General features: G+C 41.8%; 1 non-coding gene across 1 annotated transcript; it reads left to right on the top strand.

Moving 5' to 3' along the window:
- Positions 1-10,743: 10,743 nt before the first annotated feature.
- Positions 10,744-10,850, top strand: LOC117128683. Its single transcript, XR_004452077.1, has one exon. It is a non-coding gene; the product is annotated as a small nucleolar RNA R71 (small nucleolar RNA).
- The last annotated feature ends 1,007 nt before the right edge of the window (positions 10,851-11,857 follow it).

Raw genomic sequence — 11,857 nt, 5'->3', positions numbered from 1 at the left:
GACGTAGTGAGGCGTCTTACTCCAGTTCGGATGTGCCATGGAGAAGTAACCTTTCATCGTGTCGGTTACGTCCGATGCAAGACATCCGTCAATCCCAAACCTGGAAAATACAAATTTAAAATATAAATTATTTTTTAAAGTTATAAAAGAATTTAAAACGAATAAAAAAATAATGAAACATACCACAAAGTTCTGTCCGGGGTCGATGACTGGTAAACCTTCTCTGCCTGGCAGACGGAGAATGTCCTCTACAGTGTACTGCGAGTAAGGAGCACTCGGAGGCACCATCAAATCGGGATGAATCTCGGCGGGCATCGGAGGTGCCATCGGAGGAGTTACAAGAGGAGGAGCCATCGGGGGAGGCACGTGAGGAACCGATGGTGCACTAGAAGAAGGAGACCCAAAGACTCTCTGAGTGTACTGAGTCTCGGGGACACTCTCCTGACCGGAAGAACCGGGAGCTGAAGAAGATGACGGGTCTAAACGACTACCCGGCTCACCGAACATCTCTCTGTAATGGGCAGTAAGTCTACCTTTTCGAACCTGAGAAAAAAATTAAATTTTTTAAATTTTTCTGAACAGTATACTTCCCAATATTATCCACCTAATCAACACTAAATAACATAAGATCCGTAAACCTATCTAAATTCCCTATACTAACCACCTAATCTATCCTAAACTAACTAAATTAGAGAGGAATTAGAGAGGCTTACCATCGCAACGAAACAGGGAGGAAATGGAGAGGAAGTGGAGAGGAAGTAGAGAGGAAAGAAAGAGTGAGCGCTCGGGTGTATATATAAGATTACATACCGTCGTAAATTCCTCGTAAGTTTACGACGAATTACAGAGGCTCGTGTTTTTTTTTTACGACGAAACAGCGACAGATTAAAAAGGCCCGCGTTTTATTTTACGAGGAAGTTACGAGGAATTACAAAGGCCCGTGTAATTAAATACGAGGAAGTTACGACGATTTAGCTTACGTGTAATTACCGAATAAAGCTTCCCTATAAATATACCCGTAACTCTCCTTCCCAACCCACACACAAACTCCCAAATCACACCCTATCTATCTCACATCATACTCCCAAATCAATTCCTATTAAAATTATAAATATTTGAGAAAAAAAGGAAGAAAAGAAGATATTGGAATTTATGTGGGCGAGACTTAAGTATTATAATTGCTGGAAGTCTTGCCACATTTAAATCTGGTATCTCTCTTCTTTTTTTTTTCTCTAGTTTTTACACTACGAGGTGTTTACGACGATTTATATTACGAGGTGTTTACGACGATTCCGTCCTACGTGGAATTAAAGAGTGCCGCGTTCGTCATTTACTTTACGTGGTGTTTACGACGATTTATACTACGAGGTGTTTACGACGATTTCGTCCTACGTGGAATTAACGGGTTTCGTTTTCCTTATTTTTTTTCAATTTCGTCGTTATTTCCACGTTACCCAACGAGTCCTTTACGACGATTCTGTCTACGTGGAATAAACGAGGACCGCGTCGTAATTTCGACGTCAACTTACGAGGAATTAACGGGTATTACGTTTAAATCCCTAAAATCCGAAACCCCAAAACCCAAACCCCATATTCCTTATTTTCTACTTCATATATTCCAAACCCTATCTTTATTTCCATTCCAAACCACAATTTTTTATCTTCTACTTCATATATTCCAAACCACAATTCCCACATTTACTTATTCATAAAACAAACTCCCACATTTTCTTATTCACAAAACAAACTCCCACAATATTACCTTATTCATAAAACAAAACTCTCACATTACCTTTTTCATAAAACAAACTACTCAAAATCAAATACATCAATCGGATACATCGACATTCTCGTCATCACTAGAAATATCATCATTTTCATTAAACTCGTCTTCAACAGCTTCGCCTGTGGCATCATCGGTAAGATCTTCGTACTCGTGATTATGCGGATCAATGAGAAGGATGTCATCAATTTCTTGTTCAGGTTCCTCGACTTCATTTATCTGTTCTTCTTGCAATGGTGGTTCTTCTCCACTGATGATTCGTCCTCGAGGTGTAACTTTGATCACTGCTAACCAATTTATACCCGAATCTCTCATCCGAGGGTATGGAAGGAAGCTAACTTGACCTGCTTGTGAAGCTAAGATGAAAGGCTCGAATTTGTTATACCGTCGTCCACCGTTGACATCAACTACACCGAATTTGTTAGAGCGAACACCTCTGTTGACGACGGGGTCGAAACATTCACATTTGAAGAGGACGCATTTCAGCTTCAGTATCCCTGGAAATTCGACTTCAATAATCTCCGTTAAGATCCCGTAGAAATCTGTTTCTCCTTTCACACATATTCCATAGTTACTGGTCGCCCGCTGTTTACCATACTCATATGTGTGAAAAGTATAGCCTCGCGTGAAATACATCTGTGATGTGGTGACCTTTACAAGTGGAGATTGAATTACTTCGTGTAACCACTTAGGATAATCTGCATCGTCGTCATAATCAACATGCAAAAGTAAAGAGAATATTGAAATACCGATCATGTATGAAAAAAGAGTTTGAGTTAATACGTGATTTCGCAACCACTTAATGAAGTGTTGATCTTTCCTTTTGTCTACGTCACTTGTGGATATACCAGGAAATGTTTCTTCGACTTGAGAAACAAATAGGCTGTAAAATCACATTTTATAGGAATGAATCTCTCCCAATTAATATAACTTATTATACTTAATTATATGTGTTTCGAAGTGTCCATATATATGTTACCTTTCAAAATAACGCATCAATTGATCCTCGCAATTGAGTAGAATATAGGTGTGTGCACTATGAGCGTCTTGTTCACTCGACCACCAAACCTCTTTAGACTTCCCACCGAGTCGCCCAATCTGGCTAAAGATGTCTGGAACACCAGCAATTGCATATGTTGGCGCAACACCACCATCATCATATCTTTTTGGAGCTCTTCTCCGGGTACGTACTTTTGACGCAAAGTAGTACGATGTGAAGTGAGAAACTTCTTCCGTCAAACTTCCATCAATTATAGAACCTTCAACTTTGGCGAGGTTCTTTACCTTTCCCTTCAAATATTTCATGGCTCGCTCATACTGATACATCCATCCGTATTGTACAGGTCCACGAAGCAATGCCTCATATGGAAGGTGGACAGCTAGATGCTCCATGACGTCAAAAAACCGGGAGGAAATATCTTCTCCAGGTTGCACAATAAGATGAGAATGTTCTCCTGAAGCTGTTCCACAACTTCTTCTTTAAGAGTGCGTGTGCTCAGATCCCTGAAAAATGCTCCAATGCCTTTTATATTCCAAAAACAATTAAACACATTCTTAGTCATATATTATTTTGCAAATTAGACCGTTATTAAATTATTGTGATATAATACACTACGTACCTGCAAGTGCTTCATGTACGTTTGTTGGAAGTAGCTCCGCAAATGCAAAGGGCAGTAGTCGTTACATAAAGACATGACAATCATGACTCTTCATCCCGGAGAACTTTTGACCCTTTTCAACACATCTAGAGAGATTCGAAACATACCCATCGGGGAACTTCACTTCTGATGCCACCCAGTTGAACAACACCGACTTTTTTTCTGAAGACAAACTGAATATCGGAACGGGAACATGTCCATTGCTTTTAATATGTAACTCGCTTCTTGAGCAAATATACAGCAAGTCCAACCTTGATTTTATGTTGTCTTTTTTCTTCCCTGGGACATTCAATATTGTATTCATGATGTTCTCAAAGAAATTCTTCTCTATATGCATCACATCGAGGTTGTGGCGTAGAAGAAGATCCTTCCAATATGGCAACTTCCAAAATATACTCTTCTTGTGGCAGTTGTGATGAACACCGTAAGAATCAGGCATATTACGAGGGACATGCCAATTACCACCCCAACGAACTGTTTCGTTAGCTCCATAGTAGTCGATTTGCGCTTCAATTTGTTCTCCAGTTAGATACGGAGGAGGAGTGTCTCTCACAACCCTTTTGTGCCTAAACAAATTCTTGTTTCTTCGGTAAGGATGGCCAATGGGAAGAAACCGACGGTGACAATCAAACCAACTTGTCTTCCTACCATTCTTCAGTGGAAACGCATCTGTCGTTCCATTACAATATGGACAAGCTAATATCCCATGCGTAGTCCATCCAGACAACATCCCATAGGCAGGAAAATCACTTATGGTCCACAAAAGCATCGCTCGCATCGTAAAATTCGTCTTCGTTGAACAGTCATACGTCCTCACCCCTGTTGGCCACAAATCCTTCAACTCTTTTATCAGCGGTTGTAAGAAAACATCTAGGGACCTTTTCGGATGGTTCGGACCAGGTATTAATATGGTCAAGAATAGCAACTCCTGTTGCATGCACATCTCCGGTGGCAGATTGTATGGTGTAAGAAAGACTGGCCACAATGAATATTGTCTCCCTGACATTCCAAACGGACTAAATCCATCTGTGCATAGTCCGAGATACACATTGCGGCTATTGCTAGCGAAATCCGGATATACTTTGTTGAAATGTTTCCAGGCTCTTGCATCTGATGGATGAGTCATCTCACCATCCGTCTGAGTATGCTCGGCATGCCATCTCATCTTCTCAGCAGTCTGCTCTGATTGATACAATCTTTTCAATCTGTCTGTAATTGGTAGGTACCACATCCTTTGGTACGGTACCCTATTACGTCCCCGTCCTTGCGGCTTGAATCGTGGCTTCTTGCAGAATCGACATTCTTCTAGCTTCTCATCATCTCTCCAATAGATCATGCAGTTGTCGATGCAAACATCTATCATCTCCGAAGGCAACCCAAGACTATAAACCAGTTTCTGAATCTCATAATAAGAATCAGCAGACACATTGTCTTCCGGCAAATACTCTTTAAACAAGTTTGCCCATTCGTTCATGCAACTTTTAGGTAGATTGTGATCAGTTTTAATATTCATCATTCTAGCAGCCAACGACAATTTAGAGAGACCTTCTCTACAACCACTGTAAAGTGGTTGATTCGCCGCGTTTAACATTTCGTAAAACGTTTTTGCATCTATATTAGGTTCTTCATCTTCATCATGAGCTACAAATGCATCAGCTACCATATCATGAACCCTATCATAATCTACCATCTCCTCCTGATGGTAATGTTCATTATGCAAATGATGATCAACCGGTTCTTCCTGAAAATTGCTATTACTACTACTAGCTTCATTCTGATCATAATTAAAACCTTCTCCATGTTGAAACCATATATAGTAATTTGGCGTGAAACCACTATTTATTAAATGCTTCCAAACATTTTCACGGTTTGCCAGTTTCGAATTGTTGCATTTCCGACAAGGACAGAACATCTTACCACTTTCTTGGGCGAGCGGTGTTGAATCTGCTTGATGCATAAATGTTTCCAGCCCCGCAAGGTATTCTTTCGTCACTCTCCCGTTAGCATCTCTGTGCATATACATCCACTTCCGCAACTCGTAAATAGTTCCGGAGCCAGCTATTTTTTTTTCTTTTACGTTTTTTGTTGTTGGTGTGTTTAAAATGATGTTCAAACATCCATATTTATAGGAAATTTCGAATCTGGTAGTTGTAATTTTCCTATGAATTTACGACGAAAATTAATTAGGTGCAAAAAAAAAAACGTGTAACACCTACAAAGTTGGTGGATTCAAATTTTTCTTGCTAAATACACGTAAATTTTTTCCTCGTAAATAACACGCAAAGTTTACGTCGTATTTACGAGGAAAAAGTATTTCCTCGTAAAGGACACGTGACTTTACATTGATTTTACGACGAATTTCTTTTGTCGTTATTTTATGAGGAAAAAACGATGATACTATTTTTTACGTACGTTCCTCGTAAAGTCGACGTAAATTTATGAGGATTGATTTTCCTCGTTAATTCTCCTCGTTAAGCTTGAGTTTTATTGTAGTGACTGTCGTTGCGCCTGAGTTAGTTAGATCACGCAAATGGGTTCAGGTAATAAGGGGGAAACGATTAGTTAGACTCAATTAATCCTAAGATCTAAAATGAAGGTGATCAATCTCAATTTTAGCATTAAGTTAATAAGCAATGAAAGAACAATCAAAACACATTTTTAATAGTCATATTAGCATTTCAACCATGGTGAGAAACCTAAATCTAACAATTGGTTTACTCAAACATATTCATGAGAGACAAAGTCATGATGGTGTGAAATAAACTTAAATAAAACATAGATACAGATAGATAAGTAATAGAAATAAAGGAGTTCAAGATCTTCTCTGTTTTGCAGTCTCAGATCTATCTCTCCAATCCTAAGCTCTTCTAATGGTAGCCAAAATGCTTCTTCTCCAAACTAGGTCTTTTTGCAAGTGTCTGCCTAGAAATGATACAAAACCCTAGTACATATAGCCTATCAGGCGGCTAGGGGTTTAAGTTGTAAATAATAGATCTTCTGAGAAATGAAATCTTTTAATTTGCGATTTCATTCTTGTGACTGGGCATCGATCGATGCACATGTATGTTTGTCGATCGATGGCAAGTGATTATGATCGAGCGATGTTGCTCTTCAAGCGTCGATCGATTTTTCTTGCGTAAAAGCATTCCAAAATGTCCCAAAAGTATCGTTTCGTTCCACAAGGTGAATAAACTTGTATTTGCTTTGAAAAGACTCAAAAACATGATTAATACATCATAAAACCTTTATATACCATGTATAAAAACGGGTGAAAATCATGGTATCTCAACTCCCCCAAACTTATCTTTTGACTTGTCCTCAAGTTAAACCAACGGACAATCTCTCTGGAAGAGGGTTGAAAACATCAGGGACTCACAGATTTGAAACATTGAAATTATCATCTCTATAATATTGCATTCCACATCTAAAGTTCCTTCTTACAGAAATACATTATGCAATATCCTAGCTTAGTAACAAAAATCATCTAGCCAACAATCTTAACTAATCTTATTATCAATCTCCTCAACCAACCTCATTTCTTAATGTAAAAAGTGTAGGCTTTAACTTGGGAGTATCGATCACAGGATGCAAGGATTTCAGACAAGTATCTGGAACTGCAAGTAAAAGTTAGTTCCTAATTTCTCTCTTTCTAATTTCTCTCTTGAGTCAAAGTCCGCTTCCATTGCAGGATCAGTGACCAAAATTGGACAGGTTTCCATGAATCAAAACTTAATGGTGGTTGCCACCAAGCTCTGTTCACTTCTTTTTGACCTATATCCAAGAGTTCTTTGCGAAAGCGAGCCTTGAAGATTGCCGCCTCCAAGTCCCGTTTCGAACTCTTTTATTGGAGTCTTTTATGAATCAAGCCTTAATGGTTTTAGCCACCAAGTCCTGTTCAGACTCATCCTAATTAAACAATAGATCTTATTTTATTTTATTTTTATTTTTTTCTTTTTGAGTAACAATTCTAGGGTCGAAATTAGAGAGAGGAATGTGATATATAATTCTACACAAGGCTTTACCTTCCAGACTTGTCTGAAGAATCTGATCCCATGTATACCAAGCCCCAAGACAAGCAGTGAAGTCAGGTTAGTGTTGGAGGTTAGCTTCGGTTCTTTCTAACAAGCTAGCAAGTGTGTATAGTTGACTGGTTGATCCACTTTAGCATCTATAGTATTATCTTCAGTCAGTAAATCTAGAATGGTGCTAGAAAGTGGTTAGACATTCAAGTAGAAATCATTAGTTCATAATCCCCTTCTTGACTCAATAAAATTATTTTTTAAAAGATTTTTGACAAAAACTCAAGAAAGTGGTGTTAGTAACTACCTCCCCCAGACTTAAATTGCACCGACTCGGTGCAAAGTGCTCAAAGGTAGGTTAAAAGCAAGTTAGATGTTTGAGAATGTTAGAGTGAAAATGAAGAACCTATCCACACTACACATCGATCGATGTAATCCTCTCAATATCGATCAATGTTACACGCCGAGAATCGGTCGATGTAATCCTCTCCATAGCGATCGATGGCGAAGCACATAAATTTTGCACTTGCTTGGTGTCAAACTTGAAGTTCCTTGCCTAATGTTAGCTCTGTTAGAAAACCAGGCATAAGAAATAATAAGCATCCTCAAACATAAAATATATGTTTAAAAAAACATAAATCTTACAAGTTCAGAAAATAAATAAACAAGTTCATAATAGAAGGAGAAGAGATAGAGATGTGAGGACTAGTCGGTGTCCTCATCAGTCGCCTCATCGTCCTCTGGGGAAGGGTCCCTGCGTGCTGCTGCTAGTGCTGGTGCCTGCGCTCCTGTGGCTCTCCTGCTCCGACAAGACACTCTAACCCAGATGGCCTGAAGAGCGTCCACCACGAACCTCTGAAAGTCTCCCTGGTCGTGCATAGGGATGTCCGGTATGTTCGGGAAGTCGGGGAGAGGCGGTGCCTGTGCGTCCTGAGCTCTGGTACGGCGAATGCTGGGAGGTCGGCGTGACATGTTCCGCGGGTTGCGGAGGAATGCCTCATCTGGCATGCATCGAAGCTGCTCCACGTTGTTCCCGAAGTCAGTGATCCTCCTATCCAGTAGGGGTAGAAGGCAATGCTCATCGCGGATCCTGAAACGCCAGAGTTTCCCTTCCTCGAGCCATAGCGAGTGCACCAAGTGCTGCTCGTCGAGGAAGGCGTGGTCGCGGTCGGCAGAGTGAGAGTCGAGGCGGATGCCGAGATACTGGAAAATCGGGGTCAGAAGACTTCCAACTGTCTCCTTCTTCTTCTTACCCTTTCTGGTGAAGGGCTTCTTTTTCAACTCCACCAAGTGCGCGGCAAAGACAGCTCCGAGGTTTGGCGGGCTTACCTCGCCGTCCTCGTCCAACTCAACCAAATCCACCACGCCATTCACTGCACAGAAAAGTAATGTGAGCTCCTTTATCCGACCTTGTTGGGCTCCATCTTGCAAACCAGTGTGTTTGCAAGGAGCCGTAGGAAGTAGCGAAGCGCAGGATGGCGGATGTCTGATAGCACGGCCCTGTTTGTGTCCCAAACTCCTGTGCCGACGATGTCCCAGAATCCCTCGAGTTGTGGGAAAGGTGGGACCGTGTAGGAGGCGATGCTCTCATCGAAACTGTAGATGGGGCAGAGCTCTGTGATAGTGATCTTGTAGCGTGTCCCTCTGGCGAAGAAGGTCAAAGTACCATCTCCCGCTACCCTCGCTGCTGAAGTCCTGTAGGTGACCTCGACAGTGGCCATGAACTGGCGGACGAGATCGGGGTAGAGGTCGTAAGCGCGAGAGGGCATGGTACCGAGTCCTAGCTGTGTGATCATGTCCTGAATATCTCCCTCGATCCCGAGCTTCTTTAGGATGGGTCGGTCGAGGAATTTGGTGGGCTCGATAGAGACTCCCAGCCAAGCATTGTAGAAGAGGCTGTCGTAGTCGTCCGAGTTGTCGGACAGGGCACGTTGACGGCACTCGTTGCTGTTGATCGCTGCCTTAGGATCATCATAGCCCGGGACATCGAATGGTGTGTTTTCGACACGAAGCCATTGAGGACGCTGTGGGTTGGTGGAGCTGCTAGTCTCGTCGAACCTCCTTTTCGACCTGAGTTCTCTGTTTCGTGCGTTTGTTTCTGAACTGTTCATCTGAAACCAAGAAGAAAAGAAAGTTAGAATAGTCGATAAAAGGTAGTATCGATCGATGGGTTATACAGAACATCGATTGATATTGTCGTGTCGGAACAATCGGACAAGAGAGCATTGGTCGATGCGAACGATTCATATCGACCGATGTCGAATCGCGAAACCTGCAACATCACTCAACTCCAAATCGCGTTGATACGAATCAAAGGGCATAGAAATCACAAACCGAACTCTAGATAAGTAATATGAACTACAAAAACATCTCTCAATCACACTAAATCAAGCGTTCTAGTCCAACTCAAAACGAAAACCCTAATTTTTCGAAAATTTAAGATTTCGAGTTCATCGACATCGGTAGACACCATTGGGATCCGCCGAGACTCATGGAGCTTTCGATTTCGAAGTCTCTTTCCTCAAGCTTTTCATTTCTCACCACTTGCCAGAAATCATCATCTATGATGGCATTTACGTGGTGTTTTCCTTTATCGGCTCCTGCCTCTCTAGCGAAAGATTCTTTCTTCTTTACAGTCTCGCCCGTCTGAATTACTTGCGTTTCAAGTTTTCTCACCTGAGTCCCTAAGGTCTCGATTTTGGTGTTCAGATTGTTGTAGGCGGAGTCTATTTTACCGTTGAAATCCACGGTGATTTGTTGTTGTCCCAACAGTACTCGATCAAGCATCTCTTCGATCTTGCTTTCTTGAGTCTGGGGTGGTGGATTCTGGTAATAAGAGTTTGAGTAGCTCTTGCTGTTGTTGAAGGGTTTTTGAAATTGTGAACTTTGGTTACTTCTTTGACCATTTCCAAAGAAGTTTCTATTTCTGCCCTGGTTTCCAAATTTCTGGAATCCGGTACCTCCGATGTAGTTCACATTGTCTTCTCCTTCCGCATCTGCTACTTCTCCTTCAGCTGAACAGACTTGCTTCCTAAGAAGCTCCTGCAAAACATCTAACTTTGCTCTTACTTCGTCCATCTGTTCCTTCCCGATAGAGGCTACAGACTTCTTCTGTTCAGAGTCAGTATTTTTGGTGCTGCTACTGTTAGCAAGGTTTTCGATAAGTCTCACAGCTTCCAAAGGATTCCGAGTAGTGAAGTTTCCTTCACTCGCCGTATCAAGAGCCATTTGATACTGTAAGGCGAGACCTCGGAAGAAAGTGCTTAACAGCTGCACTTCGTTAAATCCATGGTGTGGACAGTCTCGCTGGAAGAACCTAAATCTAATCCACGCATCTTTGAAGGACTCTCCAGCCTCCTGCGAGAATGTGGAAATTTTGTTCCGAAGTTCTTCAGCGCACGCGTCATCGAAGAAGTTTCGTAAGAAAGCATTCTTGATGTCGGCACAGGATGTTAAAGATCCTGTGGGTTGCTGCCTAAGCCAGTGCATCGCTTCTCCATTCAGCATGTATCTGAAGAGCTTGAACAGCAGGTAATCTTTGGGGACTCCTTCCATCCGAATAGCAGCAATTAGATCCTCGAACCGTTCCAGATGGTCCATAGGGTGCTCGTGCGGTAACCCAAAGTAGGGTATCTGCAACACGAGAGTGTAGTATTGAGGCTTCAGCTCGAAATTCTGCTTCTGGATCTCCAGAAGTCGAATAGCTGATCTGTTGGAATAGTACTCATCTGGGCGATTGTAGTCGGCCAGTGGTTTCGATCGAGCGTCCTCATCTACAGGTTGAGCAGCTCCTGTAGCATTAGCATCAGGGATTACAGTCCCCTAAGCATCTATTTTCTGACATGTTGCATTACGCAAATGACCGTCCTGGTCATACAGGTTTCCGTTCTCGTCCTGTGTTAGAATAATAATGTTTACCATTTTTGACGACACGGTATCGATCGACGTACGCGGTCTAGTATCGATCGTTGTCGAACGATTGGGATCGATCGACGACGACGGTCTGGTGTCGGACGACGGTTGGTTGTGCATATCGATCGACGACGAAGTTGTTGCGTCGAGCGATGAGGAACGTTGACCTCTACGGATGGTGCGTTCCAAATGAGCAGGATCGTCTGAGAACAGCATGTCTTTCTCCTTATTGCTTCTGGTACCGATGGGCATGCACCTGAAAAGACAAGAAAAAGATTATTAGAAAGGGGGTAGAGAAAAGAATAAGAATTAATAAAACTAAATCAAATGGCGATCAAAGCTCCCCGGCAACGGCGCCAAATTTGAGACCACTCAAAATACCCTAAGGAGTGTTACTCTCATCAAAAGAGGTTCAGATGTAGTACTTAGGGATCGAATCCACAAGGAGCTAGGGAACAATTAAATCTAGTGTTCATTAATTCTAA

This window comes from Brassica rapa, chromosome A09, assembly GCF_000309985.2.
Source record: "Brassica rapa cultivar Chiifu-401-42 chromosome A09, CAAS_Brap_v3.01, whole genome shotgun sequence".
NCBI lineage: Eukaryota > Viridiplantae > Streptophyta > Magnoliopsida > Brassicales > Brassicaceae > Brassica > Brassica rapa.
Note: the sequence above shows the minus strand (reverse complement) of the source record. Positions and strands in the feature narration are given on the sequence as shown.